This window comes from Bubalus bubalis, chromosome 3, assembly GCF_019923935.1.
Source record: "Bubalus bubalis isolate 160015118507 breed Murrah chromosome 3, NDDB_SH_1, whole genome shotgun sequence".
Lineage (NCBI taxonomy): Eukaryota > Metazoa > Chordata > Mammalia > Artiodactyla > Bovidae > Bubalus > Bubalus bubalis.
Window position 1 is genome coordinate 159898377 of NC_059159.1, and position 12113 is coordinate 159910489.

At 40.2% G+C, this 12113-nt stretch overlaps 1 long non-coding RNA gene across 4 annotated transcripts in view; it reads right to left on the reverse strand.

Annotated features, from left to right (window-relative positions):
- Positions 1–1820: 1820 nt before the first annotated feature.
- The window catches only part of LOC112583969, a 334303-nt gene continuing 324010 nt past the window's right edge, over positions 1821–12113 (reverse strand). For all 4 annotated transcript variants that reach the window (XR_006640889.1, XR_006640888.1, XR_006640887.1 and 1 more), the window contains one exon: positions 1821–2099. This is a non-coding gene — a long non-coding RNA (uncharacterized LOC112583969). The remainder of the gene's footprint in view (positions 2100–12113) is intronic.

Sequence of the window (12113 nt, forward strand, 5' to 3'; positions counted from 1 at the left end):
AATTATTATATATGTATTATATTATACATATATAACACATAATTATATATGTATTATAATATGTATTATATTACACATGTATTATATATAATACATATATAATAATATATATAATACACATATAATAATGTATTATGTGTATAATTATATATAATATACATATATGTATACATAATACATATATTATTATATTATTATATGTACATATATTATATTATATATATGTCATATATATGTATTATATATATAATTATATGTATTATATAATATACATGCATATTATATTATACATGATATATATGTAATATATATACATAATATATTAACATTATATATATTAATATATAATATAAAAATATATATCATATGATTGCTATGAAAATACAATAAAAGTAAAGCATGGCACCTTATAAAACATGAAGGCTTACAGCACAAATATTAAATTACTGTTTTCTCATGACTTTAGTAGAAAAAAGTTTCAGCAAGCTCCCTTGCATACGTACACATCATCCTCTACAATCTATGTTTAACTTTTTACTCTCCAGTCCCTTTCCTGATACCTAGCATCCACTACAATGCTCATCAATGGTTTGCTCAATTGGGGTGGATTAAGTCAGATTTGGTTTATGTTCTTTAAAAATTCATATAAACAATAGATATGGTAATCTGATGCCCCGTGTCTTTAAATTCTGGGATTTCAGATTTGTAACCTATAAGAACAGAGGAAGTAGTCCTAAACTGATTCAAGAATAAGAATTTGGGAGTTAAGAATTACTTAGGAAATCAACAGAAACCATGCTTTTAAATGCAGTAAAGTGAGGATTTTTTCAATGTTCCTCATATATAATTTATTATTCAAGAAAGGATTAGGATATCTCTAAATAAATAGTAGTTGGTATTTATATTTCTAGTCCCAAATGAGTCCATGGACTGTTAAAAGTAACTATTGCATCTTTGGAAAAATAGTTTTGCAGTAGGATTTCAACAAGGGATAATAATCACCTGCATGTTTACATCATTTTGCCTTTGAAAGGGCCCTCATCTCTTATCTAATTGATCCTCATAGTAGTACCCCATTTTACAGATAAGGAAACAGAGTCACAGACTATGTGACTAGATCCAAAGTGACAAGGTTAGGATTAAAAATCAGTTCTTAATTGTTTGAAAAATTCAACCACTCTAGGAATAAGACATACCATGAAAGGATACTCAACTCTAAGAATTAGAGGGGAATAAATGAATGAGGAACCTGACTTAGCTGATTTTATCAACAAAAAACGAGTGGCTTTACCACCACTGCCAACAAAAACTGAACAGCACAGTCGGCTCTTTGAAGCTGATCTACTCGGTGCCTGAGAGAAAGTCTGTGTGTACAGTTTGCTGGTTGTGGTTGGTGGTGAGGGTGGGTTGGGTTTTTTGTTAGGTTCTTTTTTTTTTTTTTTTTTTTTTTTTGTATTGTAGTTTTGAATTTCTTCCTATAATTGAATAAACAATAATTTGACTAACTGACCAAATGAACTAGGTATTTTGCCTTCAAAAGACATAACCTAAAAATACAAAAGGAGAGAATAGAATAAGGAATAATGGAGTTAAGAAGAAAGTGTAATGAGGGAAACTGAAAAATGGACAGCTCAAAGGAAACAATACAGGAAAATGAGTATACGTGCTAAACTTAATTATGTGCTCCTAGAAAGCTGAAGAAAAGACAATTCCTAAAATATTTAATCATTTTTACATTTTTTACTTAATTGTTTTTATATCTTTTCCTGCAAAATAACACGATAAAATGGAAGATAAATTTTAAATAATTACCCAGGATCCTAATTTAAAATTTATGCTTTATTTTATATTTAAAGCCTTCCCAAACTACTTTTGGACACATTTCAAGTACTCTTTCCAAGTCCTTGAAGAAGGGAGTCACTGCGTTCTGATTTATCTTTCTGTAAGTGCAGGTTTCCGTGCAGTGGGCTTGTTTGGCATGAAATTTGGGCTGGCAAATCTCTTCTGGGCTTCCTACTGGCTTCTTGTATATTCCTCTCTGTAAAGTCACAGAAAGAGCTGGACTGGGAGAAGTGACTCTCTCTTCCAAAGAAGTACTTCTAAAAGTATAAATAAGAGAGGGACTGTTATTCAAGACTTATCAACAACCTTCTTACAAAAGATGTAAACTTACCTAAAGCAAAAGCTCGTCGAGAGCTTCTGTTAGATAGAGTACCAAGTACAGTATATAATTTTAATTTTCATCTAACCTTACAACAACCCTGTGAGTAGGTATTAGTATTCCTGTTTGACAGTGGAGGAAATTGAAACTGAAGGAAATTAAGTAACTAACCCATGATCAGAGAGCACACAAGTGTTGGAATTAGGATGTAAGCTTAAATCTGCCAAGCTCCAAAGCCTTTTTGGATGTGGTGACTGCTGCGGAAACCATGAGCACAAAGTCATGTTGCTCTTATCTGATGGCAGACCATCGGAGCTCGAGTCCAGCAGTTGCTGGATGCAGGTTTTCACTGGAATTGGATTTGATCCTAGGAGAGAGCTTAGTAAATCCTGAAGAATGGCAGATTGGCACATACTTCAGACTAGTCATCTACTTTGCTAATCACTTTTCCAGCATCACTTCAAGCCACTTGGTTCTCTAGTCTATTTATACCCTCAGTTTTTATGTTGAGAAGCTAAACCTAAATATGCTGCATCATCTTGCAGCAAGACAGTATGGAGCTACAAAAAGAACATGACCCTGGGAGTAGCTTAGATACCCCTGCACCCCAGTTTCCCAGCTCTGCCATGCACTACCTCTGTAGATGGCAATAAAAATAACCACTAGATGAAAGGCACTGCGCCAGGGTTTTACTTACGCTATTTCATTTAATCTTCAGCTATTCTATGATGTATTTATAGTCTCCTCAGATAACAGACTAGGAAAGTGAGATCCAGGAGCTTCCAGAGTTTGAATTCAGGCTCTACCACTCACTATCTACATGATCCTGTGCAAGCTACTTAACCTTTTAAAGCCTCAGTTTATCATCTATACAAAACTCACAGAATGACTGTAAAAATACAGTATAAACTTTGCATACAAGGCTACTTGTCTTATTCAGTTTGATATCTCTTCCCAACATCTAACAGAGCACTTTGAAACAGCAGAAATTCAGTTATGGTTTAATCTAGTATTGATACATAGACTGGCTGACACACAGGTGAAATTTTGCTGAAAGAGTGATATGAAATAAGCATTTGTGGATTAAATCCTTAGGAAGCAGGAGAGCTGGTCGGGCCTTTTGAAGGAGGACTCATGGGGACCATGGATCTCATCTTCTCTGTGTTCAGCCTTCTTATCTTGGACATGAATTTTAACTTAGGATGTTGGAGATAGGAGAAAGAAGTGGAAGATCCCCTCCCCTAGGACCACATCTCCACCATTAGCTAAAGTGTAAATTTCCTCCTTGGTTTGGCTCCAGAATGTTTTCTCCACTTCCTTTAATACCTAATAAATCATCCTCTCCAGACCAATGACTTCCTATGCCTCAAAATACCTTCTGCCTTTCAGACCTCTGTTGATTCTATCCTACTTAACTGAAACACACTTTCCACCATCTCTTCTGATCAACTGTTTAGATTCTCTTAGAGCCCAAATGGCATTTCTTTTAAGGATCTTCCTGCATTTTAACAGAGTTAACTGGACTAACCCGGCTCACTCAGCCTGGCATTACAGTGAATACTCAACCCACAACGCCCCCACCCAGTCATACAGATGCATGCTCCCACAGACACATACCCAAGGAAGTAACTTTTTCTTACTCCTCTCTGTACCCACAACAACTACTACTGAGTTTGGCCCAGGATAATTTTTACATACGTGGATGAAATAACATGGGATGTAATCAGAGCCCCTTGTCCGTAACCTCTGCAGTGGACCATAAATCAGGATGTGTGTTCCCTGATGGACTGCCTTTATGTTCTCCATCCCCTTCAACCTCTGCTTTAAATATTAACACATTCAACATGGCTGAGAATTCCCCTCCATTATAATGGAAACTGACTTGGGTTAGAATTGTTTCAATAGTGAAAATAGGAAGATTATTGATGAATCATCCCCCTTAGACACAATATGGTCAAGCTTAGGACACACCCAGGGACGGAGGAGCCTGGTGGGCTGGTGTCTATGGGGTCGCACAGAGTCAGACATGACTGAAGCAACTTAGCAGCAGCGGCAGCAGCAGCAGGACACACTGAAAGGGAACTCTATACTTACCCACACCTAAGATAGAGAATGTCCACTGGGGCTCCATCCTTCATCTCTTTCTATGATTCTTGGGTCTGGTTTCATGAGAAGTGTTTCAGGGATGTTTTATACTGACATTAAGGTAGAATATGGTCAGAAGGGGCCATAGTAACTAAAAGGCAAGCAGTGAGGTGGCAGCATCATGTCCTGAAACCATAGCTGGAAACATAAACTGGTCTAACAGGCAAAGAAGGCTTCACTGGGGGAACGTGGTGGGGGAAAGTGAGATGGGAGTTGTCCACGCCTCTGTGGAGACGCCCCTCCCTAAACCCCTATATCCTTCTTCCCTCTGACCTTAGCCTCAGCTTGTCACTCAAGCAGCAAAGAAGGCTGGTTAGAGAGAAGCTTGCAGTCAAGGCAGATGCTGCAAGTCATGAGTATTTACATGACACCAGAGGGGATTGTGGCCTTCACATGTATAAGGGAAGAGGAACTATGGGAAAAGAAAGACATGGAGGGGATACTGACATTTGGAAAAGGAGATGTTAAAAGTCAGAGGGATTACAGGAAGGAGGAAGACTGAACAGCATCAGGAAGGACAAAGTACCTCTAAGGCACGCAAAGGGCAAGCCAATCCTGAGACTCTCCAGAGGAAGTATGGTTGGCCTGGGCAGGCAGCTCCATGCTTCTCTACAACACTGGGACTGATTTTCTACCTAGGGCTCGGAGTGGTTTGGATTTATCACTGGAACTTTGCACAAAGCTGCATAAATCTATCTGGAGTATATGTGTGTGCTTCAGAGAGCAGAAGCAGCAAAGGCAGGCACTGGAATAAGAAGGAAACAGTCTTCTCCCTCGCCCTGATCCTTCGTTGGCTATATCCTTGCCTACAGTGGCCATGATGGCTACATTAGCTACCTTCCTGGTGGGCTCCTCTGGGGATTAGAGTCATCCTGACCACTCCAGTGGATTATGGGACTTGAGGAGACAATTTTCTTTTTTAAGAATTGAGTTTCCTCCAATATAAAATGATAAACCTGGCCCAACTAACTTCAAAAGACCTATATGAAGCTTCAGTTCTACCTGTAATTCTTTTTTTTTTTAATTAATTAATTTATTTTCATTGGCGGATAATTACTTTACAATACTGTGATGGATTTTGCCATACATCAATATGAACTGGCCATAGGTACACATGTGTCCCCTCTATCCTGAATCCCCCCAACTACCTCCCTTCCCCACTCTATCCCTTTCGGTTGTCACAGAGCACTGGCTTTGGGTGCCCTGCTTCATGCCTTGAACTCACATTGGTCATCTATTTTACATATGGTAATGTAATGTTTCAATGCTATCCTCTCAAAACATCCCACCCTCTTCTCCCACTGAGTCCAAAAGTGTGTTCTTTACATCCAAGTCTCCTTTGCTGCCCTGTATGTATGATTGTCTGTACCACCTTTCTAGATTCCATATATATGAGTTTTCCTGACAGAGTCCACTGCTCCCTTTTTCTGTCTTTTCTGCTTTAGATTCATGGATTGCCAGAGATAGAAACTATTCTTTTCCTTACAGCAGATATAAGGTGAAACAATATGCCAAGACTGGAGATGAGGCAGGAGAGAGAGAGAAACACTCCTAATCAAGATGCTGCTACTGCTAAGTCACTTCAGTCGTGTCTGACTCTGTGTGACCTCATAGACGGCAGCCCACCAGGCTCCGCCATCCCTGGGATTCTCCAGGCAGGAACACTGGAGTGGGTTGCCATTTCCTTCTCCAATGCATGAAAGTGAAAAGTGAAAGTGAAGTCTCTCAGTCGTGTCCTACCCTTCGCGACCCCATGGACTGCAGGCTACCAGGCTCCTCCGTCCATGGGATTTTCCAGGCAAGAGTACTGGAGTGGGGTGCCATTGCCTTCACCATAATCAAGATGAATCAGCTGCGAAATTTATTGGGCCCCGTGCAAAATAAAAATGTAGGATCCATTGTTCAATAATTAAGAATTTCAAGATGGCAATGACAGAGCACTAAGCCAAACCCAGGGCTCTTCTGAGTATATGACCCCATGAAACTGCACAGGCCAGTGCCCAGGAAGCAGCCTAGATCTTAATGTCATGATCTCTCCTCTATGGTATGCTGACTGCTTTCTGCCTTCCCCATCCCCAGTCTCTATGAGATTATAAGTAATAGAGAAAAAAATGTCATTTCAAGTTTGAAAGACTATGACTGCATTCTTGGGGGGATGCTATTCAATCCCTGAAAAGAAAGCAAAGGAATAAAAAGAGTTGAAGAATATCTCCTCTATTTTTCACCCTCTCCAAAGCTCTCTTCACTTCTAAGACACTGCCCTGTGAGCAGAAAACAAGGTTAGAATCTGGAATTCAATGGGAGTGAGAAAAATCATAAATTGGGCTTTCTGAGGAAAAGCCAGTATGTTACAAGAGGTGAATGGCAGGGACTACACCTCACCTTAAGGAACAGATTTGGACAGTCCTTATTTCTCAATGCTGACAGGGTTACTAAGAACAACCATCCACATACAACAAGACAAAGTTAAGTGAGGTTGACACATAGTCCTGCTCTTAGGGTCACCGCAGCACTGATAGACACAAATGAGCTACTGCATTGAAAAGGCCAGGGTATGAGAGGTTGGTTGATATGATGCTTTATTGCTGTTGTTCAGTCAGTAAGGTGTGTCTGACTCTTTGCAACCCCATGGACTGCAGCACGCCAGGCTTCCCTGTCCTTCACTATCTCCCAGAGGCTGCTCAAACTCATGTCCATTGAGTCCTTGATGCCATCCAACCATCTCATCCTCTGTCACTTTCTTCTCCTCCTGCCTTCAGTCTTTCTCATAATCAGGGTTTTTTCCAATGAGTCAGCTCTTCGCCTCAGGTAGCCAAAGTACTGGAGCTTCAGCTTCAGCATCAATGAATATTCAGGGTTGAACAATGAATATTGTTAAATGAATATTAAACATTTCACTTGGGTTAAACAATGAATATTTGATATCCTTGCTGTCCAAAATCTTTACAGAAAGACTTCTCTCCAGAATCTTCTCTAGTACCACAGTTCAAAAGCATCGATTCTTTGGCACTCAGCCTTCTTTATGATCCAACTCTCACATCCAAACATGACCACTGGAAAAACTATAGTTTTGACCATATGGACATTTGTAGGCTATGATGCTTGGTATGCACCAGAGGTCTGACAAAGGTAAAGCTAAAGGCACCACATGCTGACTATCTATCAACAGAAGTATAAAGGGCAGGGTGAGAAAGGTAAAAATATATCCTATGCTGTGCTGGGGGTGGAGTGCAGGAAAAAGTGTGTTCTCTATTTTAAGCCTTTCACTGTAACTAGGAAAGAGTAACAAAGAGGAGGAGAGTTGTAAGTCAGGATGGTGAAGGATCTCAGAACAGCACCACTGAAGGACTAGTTGAAGGAGAAAGGAGCTCTTCACCTGAAGAAGAGAGTCAAGGAAGTCTTTGTGTGGAAGCTTCATTCAGCATAGTCGGTGCGGCTTCAGAAATCAAAAGACGGGGTGGATGGAAGACAGGAAGATGGGAGGAGCCCCTGTTACTGGAAGTGAAGGCAATGAGCACCTGAGAATGCTCTGCAAATAGAAGTTCCACTGGGTGGGACCTCGGGTTCTCTTCCAAGTCTATGAACTCCTGGGAATCAAACACATAAAAAGATAGTAGGTGTCCTGAGTCTTGAGGTGATGTATTTCACAACCAAAATCAACACATTTAAAATATTTCATAACTTCCAGGATGGTAAGGGAACGGGGAACACCGGCATCTACAAAGAGTTAAGCGGAACATGGGTTGGGTTGGACACTTTACAAATACCTTCCGGAGTGAAGAGATGCCTCAGACACTGCTGCAGGCACTTAATAGGTACTGGCTAGGACTAGGGCCAGGACAGAGCTTGGGCGTAATACTGAGTAAGTCATCCTAAGGTTACCTAAAGCTGGCCTGGAATGAGAGAGCAGTGGCGGTTCTCCAAAGGCATTTTCTTTGACCAGTCTTGAGCACAGATTAACATCAGTAGCATCTTTTGACTATGATAAGATAGAAAGAAAAAGAAATTTTTTTTTTTTTTAAACGCAAAGCTTGGGTCCTGTTGCCTTTTATAATCATAGTGTTTTTGTCAAGCCAGTCTGATTCCCTGTTTGTTTTCCTTGGATTACTCCACCCTGCCATGGGAAAATTAACTCTTTGGCACATCCACAGGTACACAATCCTATAGGCATCCACCCCCGACCACATCCTCAGGAGCCCCACTGAAGCTACCAGGTTACAGGAAGGGCTTAAAGTCCAATTAGAGTCTAATGAGCTGTGCTAATTGAGATTATTCGTGCAAACTGGCTAAAATTCTAATGAGTTGGCCTTAAATGGAACCTTCAGTCAATGTTTACTCTGGCTCTGCCCCAGCGAATTTGTAAGACAAATGCAATATCTCTGTCCTTGCCAGCCTCAGTGAAAGTAGGGGATAACATTACTGGTCGCCAGAAAGTCATAAGCATTAATCATCATTTTAGGCTGCTAAAAATGCTGTCAGCTACTGATACAAAAACTGATATCAAACACAATGGATGTTTTCTAGGAAAGAAGCACCCAGCATGTGGTAGATACTGAGTTAGGGGTATCCAGAAGTCAGGGCGAATACAAATGGATACTTACACTTGCCTGATATGATCGAATCTCCAAGTACGACAGCTGTGTTTTGGGGAGGTGGGGGAGATAACAGGGGAGAGGGTGGTAGGGCCGTTCAACCTTTCCTCCTATCAGGCACCAAAACCTTTACAGCAAGAACTGGGATCCATTCACTCCAGATCATTAGCTACAGTAACACCTACAGGGAATTTTTTTTAATGGAGGGCTTCAAAAAGACAATGAAAAGATTATACAAAGCTGATGGGAGTGAGCAGTGTATACAGATTACAAACTAGATGACTTGGTTATGAATATATGCATATACATTTTTATCTGGTAGTAGCCCCCAATGAGGCAATGGAGAAAATATGAGCATCACTGAATCATGGCCTTTGGAGTCACAGACAAGGAATGAGCTAAGTATCTACTTCCTTACCCCTCAACCTAGAGGAGATACACAATATCAAACTTCCTAAGAGGATTCCTTCAAAGTCTCTCTCATTTGGATTGAAATCCGTGGGATAAAGACAACTCTTTCCAATGTAATCCATCAGTCTCCTGGACATTCAGCTTCCACAATTTATATAGCTTAGAAAGGGACTTGGCTAACATCAACAGAACCAGATCTATAGTTGCTGAGATGGTATGGCAGAGATACCTGGTACCTTGCTTTAGGAAAGGTACCTATTATGTTTTTCTTCTCCTTTGGGATTTTTGCTAAAATTACAAGGGAACTGGAAGAATCACATTTAACATCCTGTTGTAATAATTAAGTCCCCCTTATTAGTCAGAGTTCTTGGTTGCAACTATAAGAACCTCCATCGAATTTAAGCAGAAAAGATATTTACTGAAATAGTACACAGAACCTCTGAAGAAAGCCTGGGATCCAGTTTGGAGTCTACCTGCCAGGAGCAACATATTCGTACTCCAGTAAAGGTATATTAGCTGTGAATAGACACCATGGCTTTGCACCACCACCCATAGGGCCCAGACACAAATAATCAGCAACTGCTGATCCCCAAAACAGATGCCACATCATCACTTGCACTAAAAAAGAAAAAATATGGAGTTCTTACAGCAGCTGATTCTCAGATTGCTCCAAATAAAATGAAATCTCACATGATTAGCTCTGGCTAACAGAGTTTGTAGTCATATGCATATGTCCTGAAAATGCTGGCTTCTTCCTTGAGGAAGCAAAATTTATAAAGATATTCCCCTAGTATGAGAATGGTATTCAAAGTTGCTGAGCATTATAAACAGGGCAAACACCCTTTCATACATCTTAACAAATGAGACACTTAGGGCCAGAAATTTTAGAAGTGGGGTCAGATTTCACCTCAAACATTTTTCCTGAGGCAGACTTTCTAGGATGGATCCTCCTTTATCATGGCTAAGACAGTTTTAACATCTCAGTCTGTCCTTGAAATGGACTTTATTTTCAGTTACTTATTTTCTTACAGACTGGTTCCAAATAGGAAAAGGAGTACGTCAAGGCTGTATATTGTCACCCTGCTTATTTAACTTATATGCAGAGTACATCATGAGAAACACTGGACTGGAAGAAACCCAAGCTGGAATCAAGATTTCCAGGAGAAATATCAATAACCTCAGATATGCAGATGACACCACCCTTATGGCTGAAAGTGAAGAGGAACTAAAAAGCCTCTTGATGAAAGTGAAAGTGGAGAGTGAAAAGTTGGCTTAAAGCTCAACATTCAGAAAACGAAGGTCATGGCATCCGGTCCCATTACTTCATGGGAAATAGATGGGGAAACAGTGGAAACAGTGTCAGACTTTATTTTTTTGGGCTCCAAAATCACTGCAGATGGTGACTGCAGCCATGAAATTAAAAGACGCTTACTCCTTGGAAGGAAAGTTATGACCAACCTAGATAGCATATTGAAAAGCAGAGACATCACTTTGCCAACAAAGGTCCGTCTAGTCAAGGCTATGGTTTTTCCTGTGGTCATGTATGGATGTGAGAGTTGGACTGTGAAGAAGGCTGAGCACCGAAGAATTGATGCTTTTGAACAGTGGTGTTGGAGAAGACTCTTGAGAGTCCCTTGGACTGCAAGGAGATCCAACCAGTCCATTCTGAAGGAGATCAGCCCTGGGATTTCTTTGGAAGGAATGATGCTAAAGCTGAACCTCCAGTACTTTGGCCACCTCATGCGAAGAGCTGACTCATTGGAAAAGACTCTGATGCTGGGAGGGATTGGGGGCAGGAGGAGAAGGGGACAACAGAGGATGAGATGGCTGGATGGCATCACTGACTCAATGGACGTGAGTCTGAGTGAACTCCAGGAGTTGGTGATGGACAGGGAGGCCTGGTGTGCTGCGATTCATGGGGTCGCAAAGAGTCGGACACGACTGAGTGACTGAACCGAACTAAACTGATTTTCTTACACTTATCACATTAAGAACTAACCTAGTATTCAGAAATGATATCTGAACTTTTTTTTTTAATTTAATTTTATTTTTTAAACTTTACATAATTGTATTAGTTTTGCCAAATATCAAAATGAATCCACCACAGGTGTGCAGGATGAACTTTTATTTAGCTTTGTATTCATCAAAAACAAAGATCATTTTGTCTATATACCAGTAATTATTATAATTATTAAATTGGAGTAAATGCAGTGAGAGATAACACAGTTTAAAAGCTACAGGAGTTTAGAGATGGGAAATTATCTAACTGAAGAAAGAACAGAAGGCTTCAAATAGAAGTATTATCTGTGCTGACTATGAAAGACAAGTAGAATTTCAACAGGAGAAAAAGGTTAAGGGCATTCCAAGTAGAGGGAAAAGTGTGAACCAAAGAAGCAGCAGCTGATGGTGGGTAAAGATGCCCAATGGAAGGAAAGACTGCAAACATAGATCAAGGACCTTGAATAGCATGCTAGTAAGTTCAGCCCCCATTCAATAAACACCAGGAAGTCCTGACTGAACTACCATGTTCGGTCAGCAGACTAAACTATCAGATCTGGACTTCAAAAAGACAAATCAGCATGTTAAGTGCCCTGTGGGCAAAATAAGAATAGAGAGGACTATAGATCAGATCTGAAATAAATCTCACCAGTTTCACCAGGACCAATTTTCTTTAAAAAAAAATATTTATCTGTGCCAGGTCTTAGCTGTGGCATGCAGGATCTTCAGTCTTTGTTGTGGCATATGAAATCTTTAGTTATAGCATGCGAACTCTTAGTTATGGCATGCAGGATCTATTTGCCTGA